The sequence below is a fragment of the Nipponia nippon genome, unplaced genomic scaffold (assembly GCF_047370975.1).
Source record: "Nipponia nippon isolate SJK-2023a ecotype South Korea unplaced genomic scaffold, ASM4737097v1 scaffold_6, whole genome shotgun sequence".
Taxonomy (NCBI): Eukaryota; Metazoa; Chordata; class Aves; order Pelecaniformes; family Threskiornithidae; genus Nipponia; species Nipponia nippon.
This window is the reverse complement of record NW_028262380.1, coordinates 72,609,674-72,635,169: the sequence shown is the minus strand read 5'-3', so window position 1 is coordinate 72,635,169 and position 25,496 is coordinate 72,609,674.

Sequence of the window (25,496 nt, the reverse complement as noted above, 5' to 3'; positions counted from 1 at the left end):
ATAATTTAATATTTTAAGCTAGGAAGGAAAGAAAACAAATTTAACAGCCCTCCCTATTTCCAAAACTGACTTTATGAAATAGAGAGATATTTTTAAATTTACATTGTTTCAGCAGCCTTTTCTATCCAGAACCTAGCTTATAGGTTTAGATTAGGTTGAGTACAATAAACTAACATTTGATTTTTGCTTATAATAATGCAAACTGTGGAAAAAAAGATTAGAGATTTAATTTTTTTTTGTTAGATTTCTATGTTACCTTCCTGATGAAAAAGGGAAAACAAAACTGAAAGGGAGTAAAAAGTTTGAGGCTTCGTATTAAGAGGTTGGGCCATTCCATCAGTAAAATAAGGCCTTAGAAGAGCTGTATACTCAATTTGTATAGTTTGCATGAAATAAATAGCAGTCATAACTTAAATGAGAATTATGCTGGTTTAAATTGATCCAAGTCAGATCTATCCAATATGGGATTTTAAGTACGCAGACACTTTTATGGCATGTCCATAAGTATGCTGTTGTATGTGGAAATGAAAAAGTCTGTGTTTAAGCATAGCTTAAACGTAGATAGATGTACAAAATGGGTCAAATCAGTGTGGTAGCCCTACCTTTGGCTGCATGGTTATATTTCTATTGACCCCCTGCTAGAACTGCCACGTGCCTCGCTGCAAGCCTCCAGGCACGGCCCTAGTGTGGCTAGCATTTGTCTCCAGCATTTGTGACCCACTGAACCTGATGGATTAGGGCGGCGATAACGCATTGCCACACAGCTTGTCCTCAGCAGCCTAAAGGCAGCTCCCAGCCTGTCTGCTGAACAATTACTTGGATAGAAATTCAGTGGGAAGCTGAACATCGTGTTCCAATCTGCTCTTTCAGATCAATCTAAAAAGCACTGCAGTGCCTTCGGTATACTGTTAAAATATGTGATCTACTCCTACTAGTATTCTTTTAGCCAGCTACTTCAGTCAAATGCTGGAATTAAACATTAATTCAATCTATAATGGCTTTTGCTTCAAACTGGGGTAATTTTAACTTCTGCTTACAAAACAAAATATTTTATGCCAAAGCTTATGCACATGAGCACTCTTAAAGTGAAAGCTTTTTCACACTTATGACTTGAAAAGTCACAATTTCTAGTCTTAAATTATAGTTAACAGTCAAGAAACATTCATTTTCCCCTGCACAGTGAGCTGGAATGTATGAGAAATGCACACTACAGAGTGTATTTTCTTTCTTGCTTACTTTCACTGGCATAAATAAGGAATAGCTCCATTCATGTCAATTACCATTGCCTGGCACTTACACAAGGTGAAGTTGATTGACAGGAACACTGAAGTCTATGCTGTGGGAGTGGAAGAACTGTTAAGTTGCAGGGGCTTCAGAATAAGACCGTTCACAAAGTTGGAGAAAAAAAACTCAACAAGGCAACTTTGATGTTTAAACAAAAGTTTAAAATAAATTATAAGTGAACTCTAGACCAGGAGCGGTTAAACATTTTCCTTCTTTTTTTCTGCTTGCCCTTTGCTGGAATATCAGGTGGAGTTACAGGTTCCCATAGTGAATCTGTGACAGAGAAATTCAAGAACCTTTTGTTTCAGTCACATAACTGACATCTGACCTTCCATACAAATAAACTCAGTATTAGCAAGGACACCCTGCCAGGAAAAAAAAGAATACTGAGCTCTGACTGATTCAGATGTGGAGAAAAATATTTCAAGAAAGCAGATAATTTATAGACATGCTAACTTCTATTACTGCATTGCAATCCTTAGTATTGAGTAGCAGAGTAAATAAGAGCTACAGTTTTTAGTTAAAGGAAAAAGAACATTTTTATTTGCTTTCTCTTTTAGTGGGTTTGGATGAAGAGAGCTTCTCTTTTCCTTTAAAAAAAAAAAGTATGGGGATTATAGAGAAGTAATTTTTATGTATTCCATAATGCTTCCATTTCCTACCAACCTGCTGTCGTCTTCTACAATAGGGTCAATTATCATCCTCTCTTACCAGTAACAGGAAAAGGTCAAAAGTGAAATAAGAAAATACCATTTTTCCTAAGGGAATGGATTCATAATGTGGAAGGGAGCCTGTAATTTGGCAGCTGTAGCTTTGGGAGGCTAAAGTTTAGTACAGGAAGAAATTGGAATGTCTCTTGGTTGGGGAAATAGTGGTCATCAGAGAATGCAGCTGACATGATTTCTCTGCGTAGAGCTGACATCGGGGTGCTTGGTGCTGTCACTGAGGGAAGGCAAGCAAAGGCTCCATTTTATGCTATTGTCAGTTCTGCTTTTTTATCTCACATATCATGCTCAGAACTAATTGTGTTTACTGTGCTCCTGCAAAGCAGGTACTGAATATTGCATAATTAACCAGGAACTTCCAGTTCCTCCTTTTTTTTCCAAATGACACATAAGAGATTTCTTTCTGTCTCTTTCCCCTCTAACTAGGTTTTGTATTTGTATGCATGTAGTTGTTATTTTTTCTAATGTGTTATTTTGCATCTCTGATACATCTTCAGTTAATGTCCAGTATAAATGACTGAATTTTTACGCTGTTGAGTTTGGGGATGAGGTAGTGTTGCTCGCATGTATGCAACCATGTCTTATTGCCATTACATGTTACCAATGCATTTGCATTGCATAATATAATCATTAGTTTATTAGAAGTGAAGATAGGTAAAGAAGGAAGCAATAACAAAAGAATGAGAGAAGGAATAAAGATAAATCCAGACTAGACCTTAAAATACAACCTTATATGATGATTCCACTCACACCCACAGGGTAAGAAATGATGTCCTTCTCTCTGCAGGATGACCATCTGCAGTCTGACAGTGCAATGGTAGCTCCTGCAATGCATGCAGGACCTATTGCTGTGGTACTTTTGAATGAGTCAGATCCTAAGGCTGTAGTTTTCACTGATTGCTGGGAATGTATATTGAAAGTAAAAAAAAAAAGGGAGATAAAAATCAATAAAAGTCATCTTGTGCACTTAGTTCGGTTGTAGAATGTTTTGGACCTTTGTATGGATAATAAACATAGGTCTATAATGTAGAACAAAATGATCTATTTTCTTATCTAAAGTTGGTTTCTGAGTCTTGAACTGGGTCAAACTGAAAATATGAAATGTCTCAGATACAATTGATGAAAGCTTGACTGAAGAAGCAACATCGACTTGCTGCAAACTTTCTTGTCCATCAGGTCCATTGGCTGCCTTTTTGTTTCATAAGGTAACTTCAGCCAGATGCATCATTGTTGTCACGAGAGCAGAATTTGTTTTATAAGGCAAGGAAAGGGAATTGTCCTTACAGTGGTACCAAGAGGTTTTATTATATATTTTTTTTTAGTATCAATTGTCAGAGAAATCATTCAAACTTTCTTTATCTTCCCTTGGGGATTAGGTGTTTGTTTCAGGCCATCTTTAACATGCTTTTATACAACTCATTTTTTTGGTCTGTGTGCTGAAGTTTATTATTCAATGTCTTTTTTTTTTAAATTTTTTTTAATTACTATGGGTAATTTAGTTATTTTTTGTTGGATATACCTAAAAGATGTAATCAGAATTAATGTCTGCTAGGATACATAAATGGACAAACACTTAGAAAAGGCTATTCAGGCTACAAAGAGCTTAAGGTCTAAAATGAGACAGGCTACAAAGAACTTAAAGTCTAAAATGAGACAGAGAAGAAATAAGAAAGGAAACTAAAGAGAAGACATACTGTTTCCTAAAAGGATAAATGGTCTGTACAGCACTCTTATTGCCTTGACTGAACTGCTTTAAGTGAACAGGATCATGTGTGGCATAGTTATCCAGTGTCATGATGCCCAGAAAAATTAGGTGGTTCTTCCCTGGATCAGCCATTTTACAACTGTCCTTAATCACAGCCAAACCACTACCAATAAGACCATGGCTCCTCTTACACAGCTGATTTTATTAATAATACAGTTAGCATAATACTGTTACGTACTTGCCATTGTCTGGGTTTTTACTGGTATATGCTGTCCTTTTCCCTGTACCTCTATTGAAAATTGTTTAGTATAATTTTATCTGTATTTGTAGGGTGTTCTCTATTAGGGAATAGAGATTTCTTACAACTGAGAAGTAAAATTAGTTTGTTTTTATTTTAATGAATATCCTAATTTGATATTTGTCTATACTTAGAAAATGACTGTCTAGAGCAAAAATGTTATTCCATGTCCTTGAGGTTTTTTGTTTGGGTTTTTTTTAGTAGAAGGAAATTGTGCTCATATATAATCTAAGTAGTAGTGACTAACAATTTTGATTTGCAGCTAAAGCATAATCTTTCTTGTGATAAATGAGTGTCCCCCAAATATTTAATTTATGAGGGGGGTTCTGTCCTGTCTACTGGTTTTGCGAATGAGAATTTCCTTAGAATGCAAATAAGAAGATAGAAAGTGGTGGATATGGAGTTCTCCTTTGTGACCTTTGTAATTCATAATTGTCACCTGTGAAAATGCTTAAGACTTGGGCTTTTGTGTAGTTTGTACTTTGTGTCTATATATGCTTACTAACTAAACAGAACAGTAATGATGGACTTAAGGATACAGCAGACTGAAAATAATTAAAATATTCACCCTTCAGTTGTTCTTCGTAATTTGTCTCGCCACATTTGATAATTATGGGAGAGATTAAAAGCTTGCTTCTTCTCAGCCAATCTCCCTTTCATACTTGATCCCTACAGTGAAGTTGCACTGCTGAATTTGTGCTATCAAATTCATTTCCATAGCAGCACAGATTTTTGGTGTGGCATCACATAAGTAAAAAGATTTTTGACTTCACTGTGGGGTTAAGCTGCTTTAAAGGAAGAAGGAAGAGAAAATAAAACCTCCTTATGGAGAAAAAATTGCAAAAGCAATGCATGCGATGGCTTGATCCAACAACTCTGAATTCTGGAAGTATTCTCCCTGTTTTAAGTCAGTGAGGCTGCTGAGTAGGGATTTCTTTCATATTAAGTACTAAAGGGTAAGTCCCAAAGAGTGATCAAGTTTGTATTCTTTTTCCTCCTGAAATACTGTCTTTTCCAAAAATTAATTTAGCAGGAGAATTCTTCCTTAAAGCATATATATCTGGATTATTTCACATACAAATACAACACTTGCATGTATGCTCTTTTTGACCGCATCCTGAAAAATGCAGCATATGGTATTTGGCAAGATACCCATAAAAGTGTGCTGGACATAGGCACCTAAACAAAATAACAGCAGTGGAATGTGTTGTGTGTTTTTTTTTTCTCTGGCTGGTGTTATCTAAAGATCGTGGTGACAAAGCGTGTGTTTAGAGAAATCTAAACCACCACCAGGAACAGAGGCAGGAAATGAAATCACTGTAATGAGAACTGTTGCCTGCCGTTCTGCTAAGAAATGAAAGCCGCCTTGATGATGGGTGCAGTGGACTAATGTTGGTCAGTCTCCTGGAAAACGGAATTATGCATAGCTGGTAAACTCTGATAAAATAAAGACCAAAGTCAGTCAGTGACAGGCAAATACCAATTGTAGTCTGAAGATCAGCAGGCTCAATTTTAAACTTGCAATGCTTAAAATTCTTCTACTGCTGTTTCTAAATGTGGTAGTTTAGCAGTGCATGATTTTAAGGGGGGGACCAGCCATCTAATCCTTCTAGTTAGAATCCCATTCTATGCAAAATCATTGTCATTATAACACCTACAGCTAGTCTAAATAGATATTGAATCTGAAATATAATTTTAAAAATTATTATTTTTGAATCATGCTTTTGATTTTCGTATTAGGAGCGAGTTCTCGGGACAGCCAGATAGAAGAATGAGTGTTAAGGCCAGATAAAAGGTGTAGAAGTAAAAGGGCCCTTTTAAAGTCCTACATCTAATTGGAGCAAGAACATAATTGACAGCAAAAAATGGGTGGTGCAGGGATGTGAGGGTGTTAAGATACCTGGAACTGTTTTTTAACAGTTTGAACCATTCTTGCATTTATAACATTTTCGAGCTAAAAAGTCTGTTTCTGAATTAAACTACAATGTGCCTGTGCAGAACATAGGTCTGCTTTTTTAAAATAGCCTTAAGTAAGGATTGCTTTGCCTTTAAACAGAAATTTTTTACTGTTTTAATTTAGATAAATAGGAGCATAAAAATAAACAAGATGTTTTTAATTAAATGTAACATAGAGCCAGATTATAAAATGAGAAGCCATTATACCTTGTGAAATGTCATGGATGGCAACTGTACCAGGAAACTTTAAAAGGAAAATGATACAAATCTCCTTTGTAAAGCACTTTGCACCATATAGATGGAAAACAGTATGAGAGAGGTGTGAACTCTCTCTCTCTAGCTGACTCACTCTTTATGAGTTTCCCTACAGCATTAGCTAGGATGTGACAGATGGTATGGAGAAGATCAGGGCCATGACCCCATGTCACACAGCAGACTGAATTAACATTTCTTTTTTGTTATCCATTACTTTACCAGACTCTCGATGGGGCATTTAATGTGCATGAAAGGGTAAAATCGAAGCTATGCATATGGAAGAAAGTCCAATATTTTTAGTAATCTGTCTTTGTTATGGAACCACAAATGGAAATAAATGGAGTGTAATTCACAAAACTAAGGAAAGTTGCTTCAACAATGTTACCATGATGGATCATTTACTAAAGAAGACAAATTCATCACTCTTACCCTCAGATTACCAATTTTAGAAACACTTTATTATATTTCTCAATTGCTGTTTAGTTTACTCATACAAAGATCGTATATCTCATGATGATTTAGATTTTGCAGTTGCTGAGTATGAACATTTTCACGAACTCTGCAAGATACAGAAGAGAACGAAGTTCTGAACAGACTTGATTTTGTATGCTGTGACCCTAACTGTAGCCACTTTGTCTATGGCAAATGTGAAAACGGATATCCACATGCTGTATTTCATTTTACTACAGTTTGTATACAAGAAACTGTCAGCAAGCCTGCTGAAAATGGGGAATTAGCCTGGATTTCCAAAGGAACAGAATTCTAAATGAAACAATTTGAGGTTTGAGACAACCCCCTCCCATTATACAATTATAATTTAAGCCAGAAAGATGTAATTCTGGAATAGAGAATGGTTGAGACATGCGAGTAGTGTCACTTAGGAGTCACAGGGCCAGTCAAGTGGTACGTGATTTTGATGGCTTGGAATGAGGTGGCCAGGAGTGAGTGTACTTCTGCTTAATAAATCATCAGGTTCATTTGGTCTGTTCATTTCACAAACTGTTCTTTTTATTTTTTCATGATAGAATTGTGCCTGTATTGGTATGAATGTATTGCTAGCATGGAAAGAAGCCTTAGTAATGCAAAATAGATATGAGTTAAGACAAAGTTAGCCATTGCACATAGAAGGAAGTATACTAGTAGACAGACAAGTAATGATGGGATGTGGGAAAAAAACAGAACAGATTTGTGTTATTCCAACACAGTTTCTGGGAACAGACTTAGTTTCAGCTGTGCTTCTTTTCCCTTTGCTTTTTCTCTTAAGTATTTTCTGACCACAGGTCATGTCAGGACCCAGTTGCAGAAATAACATTCATGATTATGCAAGCCCCATGGTATAAATACAAGTTTCAATCTCCGGTTTCTGTCCTTGATGTTTTGTCAAGTTTCGTGTTTCTAAAATCAGGTTAATAACCTTCATTGAGATGTTTCTGTATAGACCAAGTATACATAGAGGGATCTTGTCACCCATAGCAATATATTTCTAGCAATATGTATCTCTTATTCAGCACTTAGGCACTGATTTCTTTTCTTTCCATTTACATCCCAAGTACAAAAAAAAACCACCTTAGGTGGATTATCCAGATTCAGTCTGAAGATCCTTCTAGGATTCTTTGCATTCTAGCCTTGCTTTTTACAGGTTTCTATTTCCTAGACAGTTAAGATTACATGAACAGTGATCTTCATCTGTGTACCACATTCCATTTACACTGTGTTTAGAAACTGCAAAGTGCTTTGGCTTACATGCTGGTCAGTAATGATCTCTGTTTCGCTTTTCTTGTCCTCAGTGTTATTTTCGTTCTTTTCAATGACAAAGTATCTGAGGATGTGTTTAAGCGATTTAGTCTATGATCTGCACAAGGAAGGTGAAAAAGTAAGCACTTTGAGTGTAGTGTTATTGCAGAAACAATTTTTCTTTATAGAAATAGAGATAGTATGTCTTAGTAGAAATTAAAATGCTTGAGCAAGAAATTAATACAATTTCAAATCAAACTGCATACCACAGGTTTTAATCGATATTTAATCTATAAAGAACTGAATCTCACATTCACAAATTAGAAGGATTCCCTGAGGGGTCAGTTGGTTAGTGTTAGTATTGTATTGTACAGCAACCCGAGTTGGGGTATAGCAAATATTTTGCAAACTTTTAAAAATACAAATATGTGCTAGTCACTCAGCTGGAATATGGATTCTCTTTCATTTTTGCAATTCTTTGCTATAGGGCCACCTCAGAGTACTAAGCTATTCATTTCTATAAAAAGTAATTGAATCTATTCAGATTTATGTGCAAGGATGGCTCATATTCATTTAAAAATTTATATTTAGTAAGGACATACTTTGATTCTAAATTCTGCTTCGTAGCTCAACTGTATGTGTGGTAGAGTGGATTTTGGTGATGCTTTTTTACAAGGACTTTCTAGCTCTAACTTCAAAAAAACAAGACAGGATTTAAAAGAATCAAGAGTCTTGGATAAGAAGATATGGCTTCGTGTTTAAAGACGTATAAATAAGCACTGTGGAGTTTTCACCTGCCTGTTAGCAAGATAAATAAATAAAGCAAATAAAAGAAAAAAAAATCCTAAAATGAGATCCAGTGCTGATTCCCATTATGCTTCCTAATGATGCTCATTACAATCCTAACTACATTTTAATGCTGAAAGCTAATGCCTCCATTCATCATTGGAATGAAATACAAATGCTGACAATTGACAAACTTAATAATAAAAAAGTTCACAGGACTCAAAACTGTCTGTGCATATTTATCAGAAGAAAAGACAAAGCTATGGTGGTTGCAATTCAGGAATACCTCTCTGGGCAAAAAAAAATGAAAACAAAACAAAAATCCCATGGAAGGGGGGGGGGAAATCAGTCAGCCAATGACCACAACAATCAGTATTTACAGCCGCCTTAGTGATAGGTTTTCTTGCTTGCATTTTTTGCTCATAAAGCCCTCCTTTGCAAGAAAATACTAAATATGGAGGAAGTAGAGACAGAGGGGAGCAAAACATTTCTGAGTGATTTTGATAAATTAGTTTGAGATGATAAATGTTACCGGCAGTTATGTAAATTATAATCTTTCACATTTATATCTGTCCCATTCAAAAGCATCTGAAAATTATTAATATGCCTACCCAGTTAGCTTCACAAAATTATCAGTTGTCAATGTACACCTACATCTTATGATACATAGTACATCTATAAAATTAATGCTGTAAACTGATCTTAAAGGGAGCAAAATTGAAATTAATTTCTTTTCTCACACTCCTTGGTTCCAAGGTTTGAAATGCAAACATCCCAAGTGTTTTAATTTATTTTATCATTATTATGCTTTCCTACTTTTTCTGGTTCTTTCACATAATAAAATTTCAATAAATGTGAAGGTCTGTGATAATACTGAATGGTAGATCTTAATACGTTATTTGGTGCATGGGGAATTTTATCCTGATGGTGACAAAGCTGGATTCTGTTATACCTGAAGTCTAATTCTCAGTTGTCATATATAATCTGACCCTAAAGCAGAAACTATAGGGATAAGTTTTGTAAAGCTTCTATTACATTGGATGTAAATATACTAATTCTGTCCTTGTAAAGGTGAATGCTAATATAAATCTTTCGTAACATGCATTATTTACCAGGTTTCATACAATGAGAATGTTTTTGAGTATCACTGAAACTGCAGTACTGGTTTTCTGACTCTTTAACATCTGGCCATGCTGAACTGAGCCCATTTCATGGTGGTGAGAGGGAGGGACCAAAGAGTTTCTTTCTAGAAAGTTGTATTGAGTCTCTCTTCTGCCATGTACAACTTTGATTCTTCTCTTTTGGTATCCATGTTCTAGATTATTACATTTATTGTATCAGAAACATATTTTCCATTTCCACTGTTCTCTATTTCAATATTTTTCCATTTTATTTTTTTGTTTTCTCTTTTCACTTTTCTTTTATTCTGCTTTTCCTCTCCACTTTTTTTTTACTTTGCATTCTCCACCTACCTATCTCCTTCATCCACTTTGGCTTCTTTTAAATAAAACTCTCATGTCCAAGTTTCTTCACCTCAAAATGCAAAAATATCCTCAATCGAACCTTTCACAGTTTCCTTGATAGGACAGTACTCTTTTGGAGGGATTGATGGGGAGGAACATGGGGGTTGTATATCACTGTGCAGACAGGGAGGGCTTTTAGAAATAGGTAAACAGTGCATATATACACATATGATTGATTTTATATAATTTATGCAAGTGATTCTCTTAGAAGAATTTCTGAAGGTAGACAACAAATTATGCCTGTAAAACATTTAGGTTTAGTCTTCTGTTAAAACTATTTCATCATGAAATGAAATTTAAAGCTCACTTTTCTGCTTAATATTTGTCACTTTCATTTATCTGCAATGCGTTTTGTTCCAAAATCAATTAATTTTTCTCATTTGATGCTACTCTGCACTTCAATTTGTAGTCTGTTAGCAGAAATGGTCACCATTACTTTTAACCAAATCTTATTGTTTAGTAGCTCTAGGTCTATCTTCACTAAAAAAGTAAGTGTGAGGTAATGTAATAAATGAAGACTAAGGTTAAGAAAATACCAAAGAAAATATATTTCCTTTTCTGTCTGATATGTAGTTGTGGGCCCTCATAAAGAAATACTGGAAAGCTAGATGAAATATTGCTATAATAGAGATTTAGAACTTTTAGCGGAATTACATACTATTTTTGTGTCTGAAAAGGGAACTCCTGAATGATAAAATAGAAAAAAGACATAGTTCTTTGCATGCACCATGTTTGAAGAAAGTTGAGTTAGGAGAATTTATTCCATTTACACTTTTTTATTTTCTAAGTCTGTCATATTTATCTCCTTGAAAAGTAACTGTTAAAAAATTCTACCTATAACTATGGGTATCTGCTCATATCTACCTAATTTATCTACTTTCTCCTCTTCAATTACTTGCAAAATCTGGGTTGAAAGTGCTGTCATAATCCATTTATCTAGACACGTTTAGTCAAGTGATATATTTGGACTTCAAATAAATGTACTGAATGTGATTGCATGATCTTGCCCTATAGCAGTGTTCTGCAGGCTAGTGAAAATTTTTCCTTATGATTAGAAAGCAACTATAACTTTTGGATTTTGGTAACGATAGCAACTGTCATCAACAGTTGCTATTTGTTTAGAACTATACTTACATTAGGGTGGAAATCTGAAAATACTCTGTTAATCACTATTTCTCTTGTAAACAGTTTCGCATAAATAAGAATATTCTTGTTCACTCACAGACATGGGACACAGATCTAACTAGACACTTATGATCTCTGAAAAAAATGGAAGTGGGCAAATTTGGGCTTTTTTGCTGGTTATCCAAATGTTCAGAAACTGGTAGATCTGATTCAGTTTTCTTCCCAACCCAGATTTGATATACCCACTACCTCCATATTACTTTAGCGGCATGTATAAATCTTGGCATTCTTGGGAGTTTCTCTTCTGATCAGAGGATCATTAATATTTAAAAATAATAATAATGCAAAATATTGATGGCATAACAGGAAAAGCAAGAACTGAATGGCTCATGAAAGCTGGCTCTTCCATTCTAGAGGTAGTCTCTGACAAGTTGTGACTGCTGCAGTGCTGCTTGTAAGGGGGATGTCAATGAAAGACAGACTGTTGTGGTTTTTTTCCTATGGTGATATTGCTGTATCAGCTTTCATGTACAAAAAAAGTCACTTGAAATCTAAATGCTAGTACAATTAAAATCACACGTGTACATTCATGTGCATACATGTACCTGTATGGAAGACTTTATTCAAGTTAGCTAGTGCTAAGGAAATGTATGGGAACATGATTCTAACAGAAGAATTGTTTCTAGGTCTCATGTAATAAAAATGAAACTTTACACAGCAAACCAGTCTCTTATACTGCCTCTGATTTCAAGCCAATAAATGTCAAGATCTTTAAAAATGAACTCCTAATAATAAAACAACTTTTAGATTCATCTCGATCCTTTCTATGTGCTCTTACTTGTGAGTCAGAGTGATTGATACTCCAGTTATTTCCTGAAATGTAAATGATTCAGGTAATCCCATTAGGAAAGATATGAAACTGTAAATTTCTTATGAAGTAAAAATTACAGTGCAGTCTGATGTCTGGAGAGCCATTTCACAGCCTCACCAAGGGGAAAAAAAAAGATAGATAAGTAAGAATATGCAGCATGTGGTCTACAGGCCTGTGCTTGCTCAAGTGATACCAATCACGGTTGATTGAAAGCCAGTGTTTCACATTTGCTATAAATTCTAGATTATCTTCTTGTCCAAATTGCTCCCAACTCTTTAGGAATTTTGAGAGTTTTCTTCTGTACCTTGCATTGGATTTGGTGAAGAATGCATTAGTCCAAGTCTCACCCAGAAGCTTTTGATCAGTATGATGACTGCCCATTTCTCCTTTGATTTCTTTACTGTTAGAATACTTTGGACCAAAATTCCTGACCCCCTTATGGTGGTTGTTTACCAGTGGGTATTGTGCTCTCCAGAATTACTACTGGAAGATACTATTTCACTTCTAGCTTATGATTTCCTTTCACATGTCTTTTCTTCAATGGGAGCCACCATTGTATTCTCTTCATAAAGGTTATCTTCTTAAGACATGATTACAGAAATCCATTGTGGTGTTCTATGATCCAGAGCCAGATTTTGTAATGATGTAACTGCCCTTTAAATAGGTAAATTTGTCCATGGGAACGCAATTCTTTCAGTGGGAGAGATGCAAAAGAATGGAAGGCCATAATACTCCTTTGATACAAAGTGAAAGGGAGGAGGGAGAAAACCCAAGTATCAGAGGGGAGAAAAAGGGTAAAGAGGAACTAGATATCATTTATCAGTAACTTACTGCACTTGATTATTGGATGCTGTTTCCCATCTGCTTTGCAAATAGAGAAAGCTAGCCAGAACAAATTGCTTTATTTCATATTTGCTAAATGGTAGTCAGGCTTGGTGGCACTTTAAATTGCTCCACACAGAAGCACCAGCACCTCGCCCTCTGTAGCTTTCCTTTGCACTTTGCCAGAGGAAAGTATATATGATTAGGGAAAGCATGAGGTCTAGTTGAGACAAGCCATACTGTAATGCTCGTCAGAAGAGATGAGAATGGCACTTTCCAGCAGAGTGCCAAAGACACTCATGCATGAAGGTAACAATTTGGATTTTTCATTGATTTCCCAGGAAAATTTTCAGGTTTTCTTTCTAAGAGCAGGGTACTCAACACAAAGGAGGAGACCCTACTGTTGTGGAGAATGTTGCATCTGGCAAAGAATTAGCCACTTGGTTACTATGAGCTTTTTTTTTTTTTACTCCCTGAACAGACTGTGATTGTTTCAATTTGTTAGCAAGTTTATATTGTGGTGGGAGAGATTGTTTATGTTTAGGATTGTTTATATCCTTTGCCTAATTACCTTCCAGTTTTTAGGGAAGTCTGTAATTTCAGACCTGATACTGTGCTCAAGATGTGCCCTATGACAGAACTGTCTCTGAATTTACTGCAGACTTACAGTTCATTCTTAGTGCATTAATTTGGTTTTGTTGCTATGGTCTTGCTCTTTCTTAAAATGTAAAGCTTGCTGAGATAAACTCTTCTTTTCATAAACGCTACTCAGCTGAACTTTGGGGATGCAGTACTTAAACACAGCTACAGGGCTAAATTACATTCTTTTATCTTATCTATTTATTTATTTACTAAGACATGGTGCAAGCTTTTCTATTCATTGGATATCTACCAATCCAATAAAGATCAGAGTTCCCTCATGTTTTTTCTCAAACCTGCCCTTAAGCACTTAAGTATGGCTCTTGAGTCCAACCTTCCATTACCCTATGTAAACATATTTTACATTCTCACAAACCAATGTGTTAAGCTCAGCTTTTGAACAAGTTGTGCTTCTTGTCTTCACAACTCCTACTGGATGTAACTTTCAGAACCTCCGTTATCAGATGGTTAATAATCATCTTATAATCTCTATTTTAAAACTTGTGATCTAGATATGAAATTTGTTCTTTACTAACACTGTTTTCTCCTTATCTAGGTTTTCTTTCTCTTTGTGGTATTCGTTCATCTAATACAAGTATGGAAAACAGTCATATTTTTTCTTTCTTCTAAGAAGGCTAAACCAATAAAGCTCATGCTTCATTGTTTTCATGCGTTTTATCAGCAGTAAGTCAGTTCTGTCTAAAGGATTGAACTAAAGCAAATTTCAGTAGGAGTTTGGCCCACCTATAGAGTGCAAAGTCAAGCCTAATTGTGTCCTAAAGCCTGCAGTAGCAGAGCACCATCAATAAATTGAGTTACTTTAGGAGAGGTGTTCAAAGCACAGTTCATACTGCAATTCCTCTGTCTCTGATACATTTCATGATGGACAGATTTAAAAAAAAAAAAATTGAATTTAATTCCCATATTAGATACTGATGATCAGAAATTGGTCAAAGGTGTTGTTATAGATGTTCAAAATTTATCTTTATTGAACACAAGAGTAGTGAACTTGCTCTGCTGAGTTACATACTTCAGTATTTTTCTTCTTAGAAAACAAACTTCATTAGATGACTAGAGATGTCTGTCTTAACAGCAAAACAACCAGCTCAGCCTTCGCATACTGATATATCTCATTTATTCCTGAACAATACTCTTTTGCACAAATGGGCAGTACATATAGCCCTCAATATATCTTTAAATAGAGAGGAAAATAACATTCACGGTCGTTCATCTGCATTATCTTGCTTTTTGTATATAAAGAAAGGTTCCTTGTTTTCTGATTTTACTTCTTCTGAGGATATTAAACTTTGGGCAAGGGATGCTGTAACTCAGCTTTAATAAATTACATTAATAAAAAGGAATGACATGTTAATAAAAGTATGTCACATCTTATGAACAAATTTGAAAACAATACAAAGGTCTATCATTGTATCTTTTGACTATAGTCAGTACACTATTGAGTACAACAATTATCTTTGTTCTTGGTTAGAAAAATTAGCATTATGTTCATTGTGACCATAAAAGGGCAACTTTTAAGGCTGGGTACATTGTAATACCTGACCACTATTTTTGGATGGTTAGAATCAATCCCTAGAAAAAACACAGGAAACATCCAAGGCAAAGACTTGTCATCTAATGTAGGGACACATATTATATTTTCTTTTTCATTGCTTTACCCAACTGCAGAACATAAAATTTTACAGAGTATTTATATTGTTCGGATCTTGCTTTATAAATTAGATACATGAAATTCAAAATAATGCTGAAAGAACTTTGCCAGAATTGATCAAATGTGGTTGAAATGAATTTTTGCCAGCTCTGAAAGCAGATATCTGCTCCCAGTGTTTTTATGTAAGTCTATCATACTCTAGAGCTAACTTCTTGGGCTGCGAGAATGATCTAAATCATGAATGCTTTCAGTCTCTTCTACACCAGCAGCAAGGAGGAGGAGGAAAATGTTGATTCCCTAATTACCAATACTCAAGTTGTGTTTAAAGGTGCCGAACACTCAAAGTGTCATACTCATTTATTGGGTTAGCTGGGCTTTACTGGGACTCTTGGCTTCTGAACTAATTTCTAACACTTTTCTGTTCTCTTATTTGTTGGTGAGTTCCTGAAGAGGACATGCTCCCTCAGTTAGGGGTTATGAGAGCTTGCTACCGGCTGCAGCTGTCTTCTAAGTTTCTGTGCTAGAAATACTGAGATACTTTTTCCTGCTTTAAAGATACTGGTGTACAAGAGAGAATGCAGCCCTTACTTAGGAATTAAGATTTAGAAATTTATGAATTAAAATTAAAAAAAAAAGACATTTATAAATGCTGAAACTTAATTTTTTTAAAAGGCTGGCTTTCTTAGAGCAATTCATAATCATCTGTATAGACTGCACCTTTTTCTGTCTTGTCATCACATTTGCTGTTGACATACCATAAAGACCACTCTGTATATCTGTTTTTCACAAAGTATCAGTGTTCAGATGAGTCTGTTTAAATTGTATGACCTTTGGTAGTGTTTGTGTTCCCTCTTACTGCAGAAAAATAACTCAGCATATAAAAATTGGAATAGACCTGTTCTTAAAAAGCATCTTTTAAGCTATAACTTAGCTATGCTACAGAAAACATTTCTAAACTGTGATTGTGTTGGACACTGACTTAAAAAGCCTGTTCTGTGGGTCAGGTGCTAAAGCAGATCCATTTGGTCTGGGAGTTCAGAACAATTAATTGGCTGATGTTCAATATTTAATCAACTAATTATTAATTGATACTTGGTTATGTTAAGGTTCTTATATTGCAAGTTTACTTGTGAGTAGACCCTTGCATTCCTACAGAATCCTTTAGATTTCTGTGTGGAAATGTCCGTGCGCATCCCTATTTTGCTGTGTGGCAAAGTTTTCAGAGTGGGAATTAGAATAGCTAGCTAAGAAATGAAAATTGAAAAAATATTTCTGAGTCAGCTTACTCTTCTCGAGACTCTTCACTGATTGTCTACTACAGACTTTATTTATTTGTTTTCAGTGTTGCTGTCTGTTTCCTTCTTGTGAAGACTGTGAATTATGGAGTAGTAAATAGGCATTTGCATTCTTTCCTGAATCTGAAGTGATCATAAATCAACACTACTTTGCTACATGCTTTTGTTTCTTTGATTATATTCATAATTGCTATAACCTTGATGAAGAAATTCCTCTCTTCAAACAAACAAAATGCATCCTTACATTAAAAAGTGTGTGTGTGTGTATGTATGTATATATATATAGTATAGTACCATCTTTTCCTGGTTTTAGTGGATATACATAGTACATTTTTCAAAGTCTCTTGCCTCACATCCTTGCTATTGATAAGCAGATTGTGTACTTACCTTGTATAGTGTAATTTTTTTTTATTCCTTTGCCTCTCTGCTTTCTCTCTCACCCCAAAAAGTCCATAGCATCCTTTGATTCCGGTACATTATGCATTTTTTTAACCACATAGATGGAAAATGGGGGAAAAAACATGCTTAATATTTAGCTACTTCAATTTGTTCCAGTGCTCATAATATTTATGTTTGTGACTTTTCTGGATGGTAGATGGGTTTATACATAATCATTTTTAAGGAGAATCTCCATGTTTTGAACTTTTAAAAATCCATTTAATATTTTAAAGTTCAATTTCTAAGTCAACTCACTATTTGTAAAGCAGTTCAATTTTGAAATAGGTTCAACATTCAAGTCTCTGCACATTGGTTCCACTTCAGTGTGCCACAGAGACCTAATCCTCACAAAAAATGCTATTTGATCCCAGGAAGAAAAAAAGATAATGGATTGACCCTCTATGTGAAACCATAAAACAGAGCTCTGGGTTGCTGCCATTCAAATGAATAGAAACCGGCAGCAATTCTAACACCTTTCCAGTTTCAATTTTATTGCATCTGCAGGCATCATGCTGGAATGGTAAACATTTTAATGGTCAGACTCTGTCCACTTATACCATTACTATTTCCCTATTATCTCCTATTTTTTGTGTGAAGCAGAAAGGAAAAGGTGACAGATTGCTGCGAATGAAATGAATGGAGATGCCATTTGCATTCATTTCATTTGCAGCAAATCCCCTTCTTTCCCATTTCTTTGTTGTCCTTCAGAGAGATCTCTTACAGCTTCTGAAAATCCATGAGCCAGGCACTACATTTGGATAATGCAGCTGAAACCCCATGCATCAGTCTATCATCAATGTGATAATGCTAAACCTCTTTTATATAAAAAGAGTCCATTTCTTTTTAAAATCTAATTGATTCAGATTAATAGAAAGATTTCAGCTACACATGCTCTGAAAAGCTTTTTTTAACAAATTTTTTTAAACAAGGATGGGCTCGCTAAAGAACCCAGAGCACAGAAAACCCACGTAAAAGCTGATCAGCTTATATACTTGTACCTTTTTTATTTCAAATAAGCTTAACTGAGACACTCTCCTGGGTTGTCCTTGTTCAAAGATGAACTCGCATATTTCCATTTCTTTGGCTAAGACACAAATTGTGGGTGTCAAATAATCTTTAAACTTAAAGCATGTGGTATGCATTCTTAATGTACTCTTTCTCAATGCTGAATCGTTTTAGAAACATTCCCCTTACTGGGCTTCCTGTCTCCTATATTAGGACTTCTCTCTTTTTGCTCCTGTTTGCCTCTGAGGTTTGGGGAAGTAAGAAAGCAAGCAAGCGGCGTCTTTAAAACCAGAATCATCAGTTAAGAAAACAAGAGTGTTTGGAGTAAATTGTTATACCTGAGAATTTCTTGTCCACTGATAGCTTCTTTGCCTCTACAGAAGAGACCCCAGCCATGGCTGATACTCAGGCCTACAAGTGAAGGAGAAATAAGAAAAGACGATCGCAGTGGGTGCATTATAGCATTGGCTGCGTAATCTTGAGAGCCAGTCAATTCAACTGAGGAATTAGTTTTTGCATTTAAAGTAGAGTCAGTGTTTCTAGGCTCAGATGGTTGGGGGATGGGGTGGGGGTGGGAGAAGGTTTTTTAGCTCAATACTGTTTATTGCCTCAAATAGGTACCACCTGAAGTTGCCAGAGGGTATGGAATGAGTGTGTGCATGTAAGCAAGTGGAGATGTGTAGTCTGTAGTCATAGTAATAGTAATGCTATAACCACAGCTAAAGGCCTGCTTTGCAATGCTGATTCACTACAAAATAAAAGGCCACTACTAATCGCAACATGCAAAGAGTATCTGAGGGAGAATTCTGATGCGCTTGCTTTCTTCCTATGGTCTTGTGGAGATGGTTAGACTTAATAGGAATTTCTTCTGTACCACATGTACATAAGAACACAAATATTACTGATCAGAAAAAGTTCTGTAGAACCATAAAATAAAGTTTCGGTAAAAAAACCATCCCAGAAGAAGACATCTGAATTGCCACAGACCAGTAGTTCATGCATTTTCATGTTAACATGTTTTGACAAATAACACATTTTCTGACAAAAAGAAGTTTAAAAAAAATTTCCAGGCAGCTTTATGAGACAGTAGTGTGTGCTCCTCTCCAAACCCATCTTTGTTCGTACATCTGTGATCTCAAAAGGGCTAATACCACCACCATGGACCTGAGAGGTCGAGCATCCTTCTCTGATCTCACAGACACCAACAATCCTATAGAGCAAGGGTTTAGTCATGAGAAGAGGTGAGTTACAAAGAAGCATCTGTGCAGTTTTCTAATTGTAACTACCTTTCATTTTAAAAAAATGGCAGTAAAGTATTTCAGTGGTGAATATTTTGCTTAGCAACAGCTGCATTAAAAAGACTTTCTTCCTTGCTCAATGCTCCTAGTATTCATTATGTAGACTGGCTACGTGTTGGACATCCTGTGGCTCTCCCAGCAACCCTAGTCCAAGCCCCAGTGTATGGGACCTCAAGCACATAGGCAGCACAGGAGGGAGAGATGGTATGTGCCCTGGACCTGCACCTATACAGAAAGAGTGTGTGCTAGGCAGGCACCTGGTCCTAATTGCTGGAGAAGGGCATAGGTACACCTGTTCCAGTACGAACTTTGACAATGTGTGTAATACAAACCAAAATAGTTTTATGATGTGCCTTTATATATTGAGAGACACGTACTGTAGCCATGTGTGCATAATTCCTTGTACAGCTCATCTTTTGCACATGAAACTCAGTTATAACATGTTTTATGATATCCTAGAGATATAAATTTCCTACCTTTACATAATTCCTGAACATGTGACAGAAATGAAGGCACGGATCCAGGTGAAGGTTCTTTATAAACCAAATTCCAACCCAGTGATGAGTACTCCACGTTTCCTTGTGGTATCTGTATTAAGCTTTCTGGGAAAGAGAAGCTTTAAAAAAAAAAAAATCATCACATAACATCCTAAGAAACAGCATTTATTGTCTCATAGGCATGGAAAAGCCTCAATCCACAGCAAATTTCATAGCATTTGAAAACTAACCATAGTTTCCAGCCAGACAGTTCCATCTGAGTGTCCTCCAAGGCTGTTATAATTCTGATATGAATTTGGATTCAAATGTTGTGGCTGGCTCATATGAAATTAAATACAAACACAGATCCAAGCACTCCTAGCTTTGCCAAAGTATCCAGATTTGGTTTGAATTCACTAGTTTGATCTTTATTCTTAAGTTGATCTTTTTTTTAAACCAAAATTTGTCTTTTTCACTTATGATAACATTAAAATGTGCTAGAAAAGATGAATTTCCCCCACACACTCTATAAAATGTGCTATGAGCCTGTTTGCCACTTTCAGATTACATGAACAATTTTTTGCAATTTCATGCAATTAGAGCTACGCTTCTAATCAATCAACTTGCAGAAGGAGAACCATTTTTATGTCACTATGTACTCACTTGAGTATTTAGTTTGGTTACTAAAGGCGGTTCTTTAACTTGAGATGGCATATAAATTGCAATTAATATTCACAAAGTAAAATATATAGGGTTTTTCCTCTTCAGCCTTTACAGGAGGAACATTCAAACAAGCATACTAGGGTGTGTGTGTAGGAAAAAGCCTTGATGACTTCAAAAATTGTTCCTTCAGAGAAGCTTGTGTGTGTATGTGTGCAGGGCGAAAACTAGTTTTCTCCTTGTTCCCTAGTGATTGCAGAGGATTTGCTATCTCCGCAGACCACATATTCAGGTTCAGATGGAATACCAAGTCACAGAAAGTCTTCACCAGATTTCTCTGATGTTTATGGAGATTTTTCTACATTTCTTTTCCTGTTACTTCCCAAGCTTGTTCTGTCCTTTCTGCCATGAGAAATAGTCACTATCCATGTTAGGTAAGTTGACTAGCTGTGGAGGAAACCTCAAGCTGGCTCATCCTTATGCTGAAGGTTTATAAATAATATTCATTCTGTCTAGTGTCTTAGTGTCTCCCCCATTTTTTTTTTTTTTTACTTTTGATGAACCAAGGTATAGATATTGTGCTGATTACAAGGTAGGAAAGAAAGAATGTAGTTACAGTGGAAATTACTGTCACAGGATGTGGTGCAGGTATTGATGCCAGAAGAGGAGCAGAAAAATACAGAGTTTTAAGTCTATCATAGGTTGTAAAATACAACTGTTTGAATGCAATGTCTGGCTCTGGAAATCATTAGTGTCTTTGCAGTCGTGGAGCTTCATGGTACTGCTATATACACCCTACTTGCCTGTATCTTATAACTGCCAGGAGCAAGATAGTACGGTAGTCTGACTTTTGGTCTGATCTGTAAAAGTTTTGTCTGTCCCTGCTGGACTCTGTCCCCTCCCGCTTTATTCCCCTGTGCTCCTGGGAAACTTCTGTTCTTAGCAGAAGCTCTGAACCTGACTCTGTACTGCCAGCCCTGACCTGCCAGCTTATTTCAACACAGTCAGCAGCATGCTTCTTTGAGTGTGAATCCATCTGTTTCTGTTTTCCACACCCCCCTGATATCTCTTAAGTGTTCCTTCAGCGTGTCCTTTGAAAGATTCTCCTGATTCCCCCTCAGATTTTCTAAGGATAGTTCACAACAGATCGCATCTCAGATACTTTTCTTTGCTCCTTTAATATCTTGTGAATCTACAAGCATAACCTTGGCTTTTAGGTCATATGCCTTCTAACTTTTGCCATGAAGAAGCTCCTGTAAACACCTACAAAGCCTCCCTGTTATCATTTTCCATTGTCTTTTATTTTACTTAAATTGCAAAACCTTTACTGTTCAAGTCACTTTTATATTTCCTGCTTTTGCATAGCATAAGTGATGTCTAAGGCCTCTAGTACCTTGTCATGATAATGGTAATTAAAGAGCAGCAGCACCAAAATGCCTAATGTAGAAAAAGTTTTGTATGTCAAACATAGAACAGGAAGGTCAGAACTAATTGTTTTGGTTTTATAATGCTCTTGACAGAGAAGCTCAACATCCAGTGTGAATTTTTGTTTTGGCTTTAAGAGATGTGAGGGATGCAACTTTTTTATTTGTTTGTATATATGTTACTTTAAAGGCTGTGTCTGGGATGAAGATGAAGGAGGTTGTAGAAGGAGTGAAGACAGCTGTGTCCACACAGGCAGACTTCAGAAATAGCTCAGGGACATTTTTTCCTTAAGGATCTAGAGGCAGTTGTGTGGTCACTGTTGCAATCTATAAAGTTAAAGCTGCAACCCATTAAAAGTTGCTTCAGTAAGAACAATTATAAGGAAAGAATCAGCAGGGATTGCGTTTAAACCCACTAGTTTCTTATTCAGGAGATCTGAGTTTCTCCATTTAAGAAGTTTCTTGTTCTAGTATATCAATTTGTAATTTAAACTATCAGCAAAAATGTAACAGAAGTTACTTTTCTCATATACGCATACTGCATACGCAGCCTTCTCTAGGAAATAAGGACTGCAGGGGTTGCGTAAAATTTCTTCTGTATTTGTTGCATAATTTAGAAAATCCTAGTAATCCAAAATCTAAGCACTTTTATGAACTACTATGAACTACCCTTCCTGGAGAGGAACACTTTGTGTTTCAGTAACAGGCAGAAAATAAGTTTGTGAAGTAACTGAAGTTACAATCATAACTTAAGAGCAAATCCCAACTAAGGTCCTGAATAGAGCATTCCGTGTGCTCCAGTGAGTGCCACTTCCCTTACTACCTTGTTTGCACTTAGAGTTGCTTTATGCGTACCTGACAATAGGACCTGCAATTGAAAGCAGACAGCAAGACAAGCATGACCAATAACGCTTTGCCACTTTACCAATACTTTAATACACTTGGAAGATCAATTCAATTTCTAGCTTTTCTCGGAGAAGTGTTGCCCAACAAGATACAGAATGATGAATGCTGATCTCTTAAAACCACTAAAGTATAAAGCGTTACAAAAGGTTTTTTTAATACAACTGTGTGATAAAGCAGGCTTCTCTTGATGAATCACAGTGATGTGGCTGTCCTAACGCTTATCTAAAACAGTGAAAAATGAAGTCATTAGTAAAAATAAAATGCAAATATTACTGAATGCTGGAACATTTTTCTTCCCATATTTCAGGCTGGATTTCCAGCTCCCTGTGTGACATTTACATGCACCAAGATGAAAATAAGATGCATAAACCTAGTTTCTCCCTGTACCCCAGTAAAAATGAATTAGTGAACCAAGAAAGCTGAAATGCCATCTGCTTTTAAACTTAGGCTACCTTACAGGATAAGAGAGTAGGATGAGTATCACGTATGAAGTATGAAAAGAACATTGCAGCTACAATCCATAGGCCACTTGCTGTCTTTGAACATGTAAGGATGGAGCAAGGAAACATAAAGGGAGAAATCTTGCTGCTCTGTTGCCAGCCTAAGACTAATATGATAATATCTCACAAATGTTGAAGTTAGGCTGTTAAGATGCAGCACACTAATTCTGCATGTTATGCCCAGTTCACAAGCCTGTATTTAAATCCTACTTACACCCTTAATTTGTCCCTGACACTGTCTGGTTATTTCAGGATTGCTCTAGGGATGCAAGTTTAGTTCTGGTTTTATAAGCAGTAAACTACTCCTCTCTCCTGGTAGAAGAGGAGGAGGCAAGAGCTGTGGACTCTTTCTATGGAGTTTTCTTCCTCTTCATTCCTCTGAAGTAGGTTCACCCCATCAAATGAGTGATGTTGCTGTTAGCTGTTTTCGGAGCAGCTGCTACAGACAGGACAGAAAGAGGAGAGCTCTGCTCAGCTGCTCTTTGTCATTGGCTGAAGGTACCTACAGTTGATCAATACAGTCTGTTCTTAAGAATATTCTTAGATTCCCCCCCCCCCCCCCCCCCAGTATTACTCTGGTAAGAGCTTAATATAGTCTGATCTCATTTCAGACTACAGAAATGTCTTTATGCCTCTAGCTTGCATGAAGCCTTCAGGCGTTAGGAGCTTCCAGCCAGAACAAAACTCTAAAGCGTAGTTATCATCAATGGAGATATTATGGAAGTGTCTCATTTGTCTTTTGCTTTCCATGCCACCTTCTCGCAAGATATCGAATTTTAAGATGAATTTTTGATCTTTACCCACAAGTTGTCTTTTGGTAATCTGGGTTATCAACAAGTGGCTTATCAAAAGCTTAAAGAGAACGGTTCCCCAACTTCATTGCCAAACCACTACTTTCCTTTGAGGGTGTGTTTCGTCTGTGTAAGTATTGATAATGGTCTGAGTATGTACAATAAATTTTTCTCAGGAACTTGGGTCCTTTCAGCCTTTTTATCTGCTGTTACCAACAGAAGGCGTATTTCTTTGATGTGATGTAACTAAGTAGTAAGTAGTATTGTGTGTATTAAAAAAATTTTCAAAGCCATAAGCCCAAAGCAGACTACTGAAAGAACATACTTCACTGTGCATTGTTTCAGGTAACAATGTTAATAAACACAACATTCATAAACACAAATCTGTACAGTAAAAAATAGAAAATAATGCATAAGTTATTGTCTTATGGAGGGAAAAATATGTACAAGTCATTGAGAGACAACAGAATTTTATTTTTCTTCATTGCAAGTTAAATTAACTGAGGTTTGTTTGTTTTTTTTTATTTGTACAATTCATGCTGTTCCTATCAGAGCATACTGGTTCTGAAGAATGACCTTGTTTGAGAGGCCAAAGAGCATTGTTTTCCAATATAGGAAGTCAATGCAGCGTGAATGTGGCTAGCTACATCGCACAGTGTCAAATGCATCCGAGAGCTCCACGTATTGTTGTATAGTGCAATGGGGTAGGTTTAGCATTGCCAGCTTTGCAGGCACAGAACCAGAAGCCTGAGGTACTGTTGGGTTTGTTCATGAATACCCCTAATTATGTTGAAGACTAAGGTGGGAGTGTGAGATGGATTTGTAAGATCATGGGATAGATAGTTCAGGTTGGAAGGGACCTCAGGAGGTCTCTAGTCCTTCCTCAGAGCAGAATCAACTGTGAAATCAGGTTGCTCTGGAGTTTAACCAGTGAGGTCTTGAAAGCTCTGAGGATGGAGACAACCTCTCCAGGCAACCAGTTAAGATTATCCTGGAAGGAACATTTGATTTCCCAATTTGATCCACCAGTGCAATCTTAAATTAAACATTTATTTAGTCTTATTTATTTTACAGAATTTCGGTTTGTGATAAGTGGCAATTATGCCCCTATTTATAAGCAACCAGGTTGTGTAAGTCTTCCTCAGCACTTAGCTAAAACTGATCGATGAGGAAAAAAAACTGCTGAGGACAAGAAATTGGAAAGGGTGTGTATTAGAAATGGATGTAGTGCTGCCCCCATGGACTGGAGCATCATCTTTCTGGTCCTTGGGTGATACTACTGAAATTCAGGGGACTTGGTCCCGAATGATG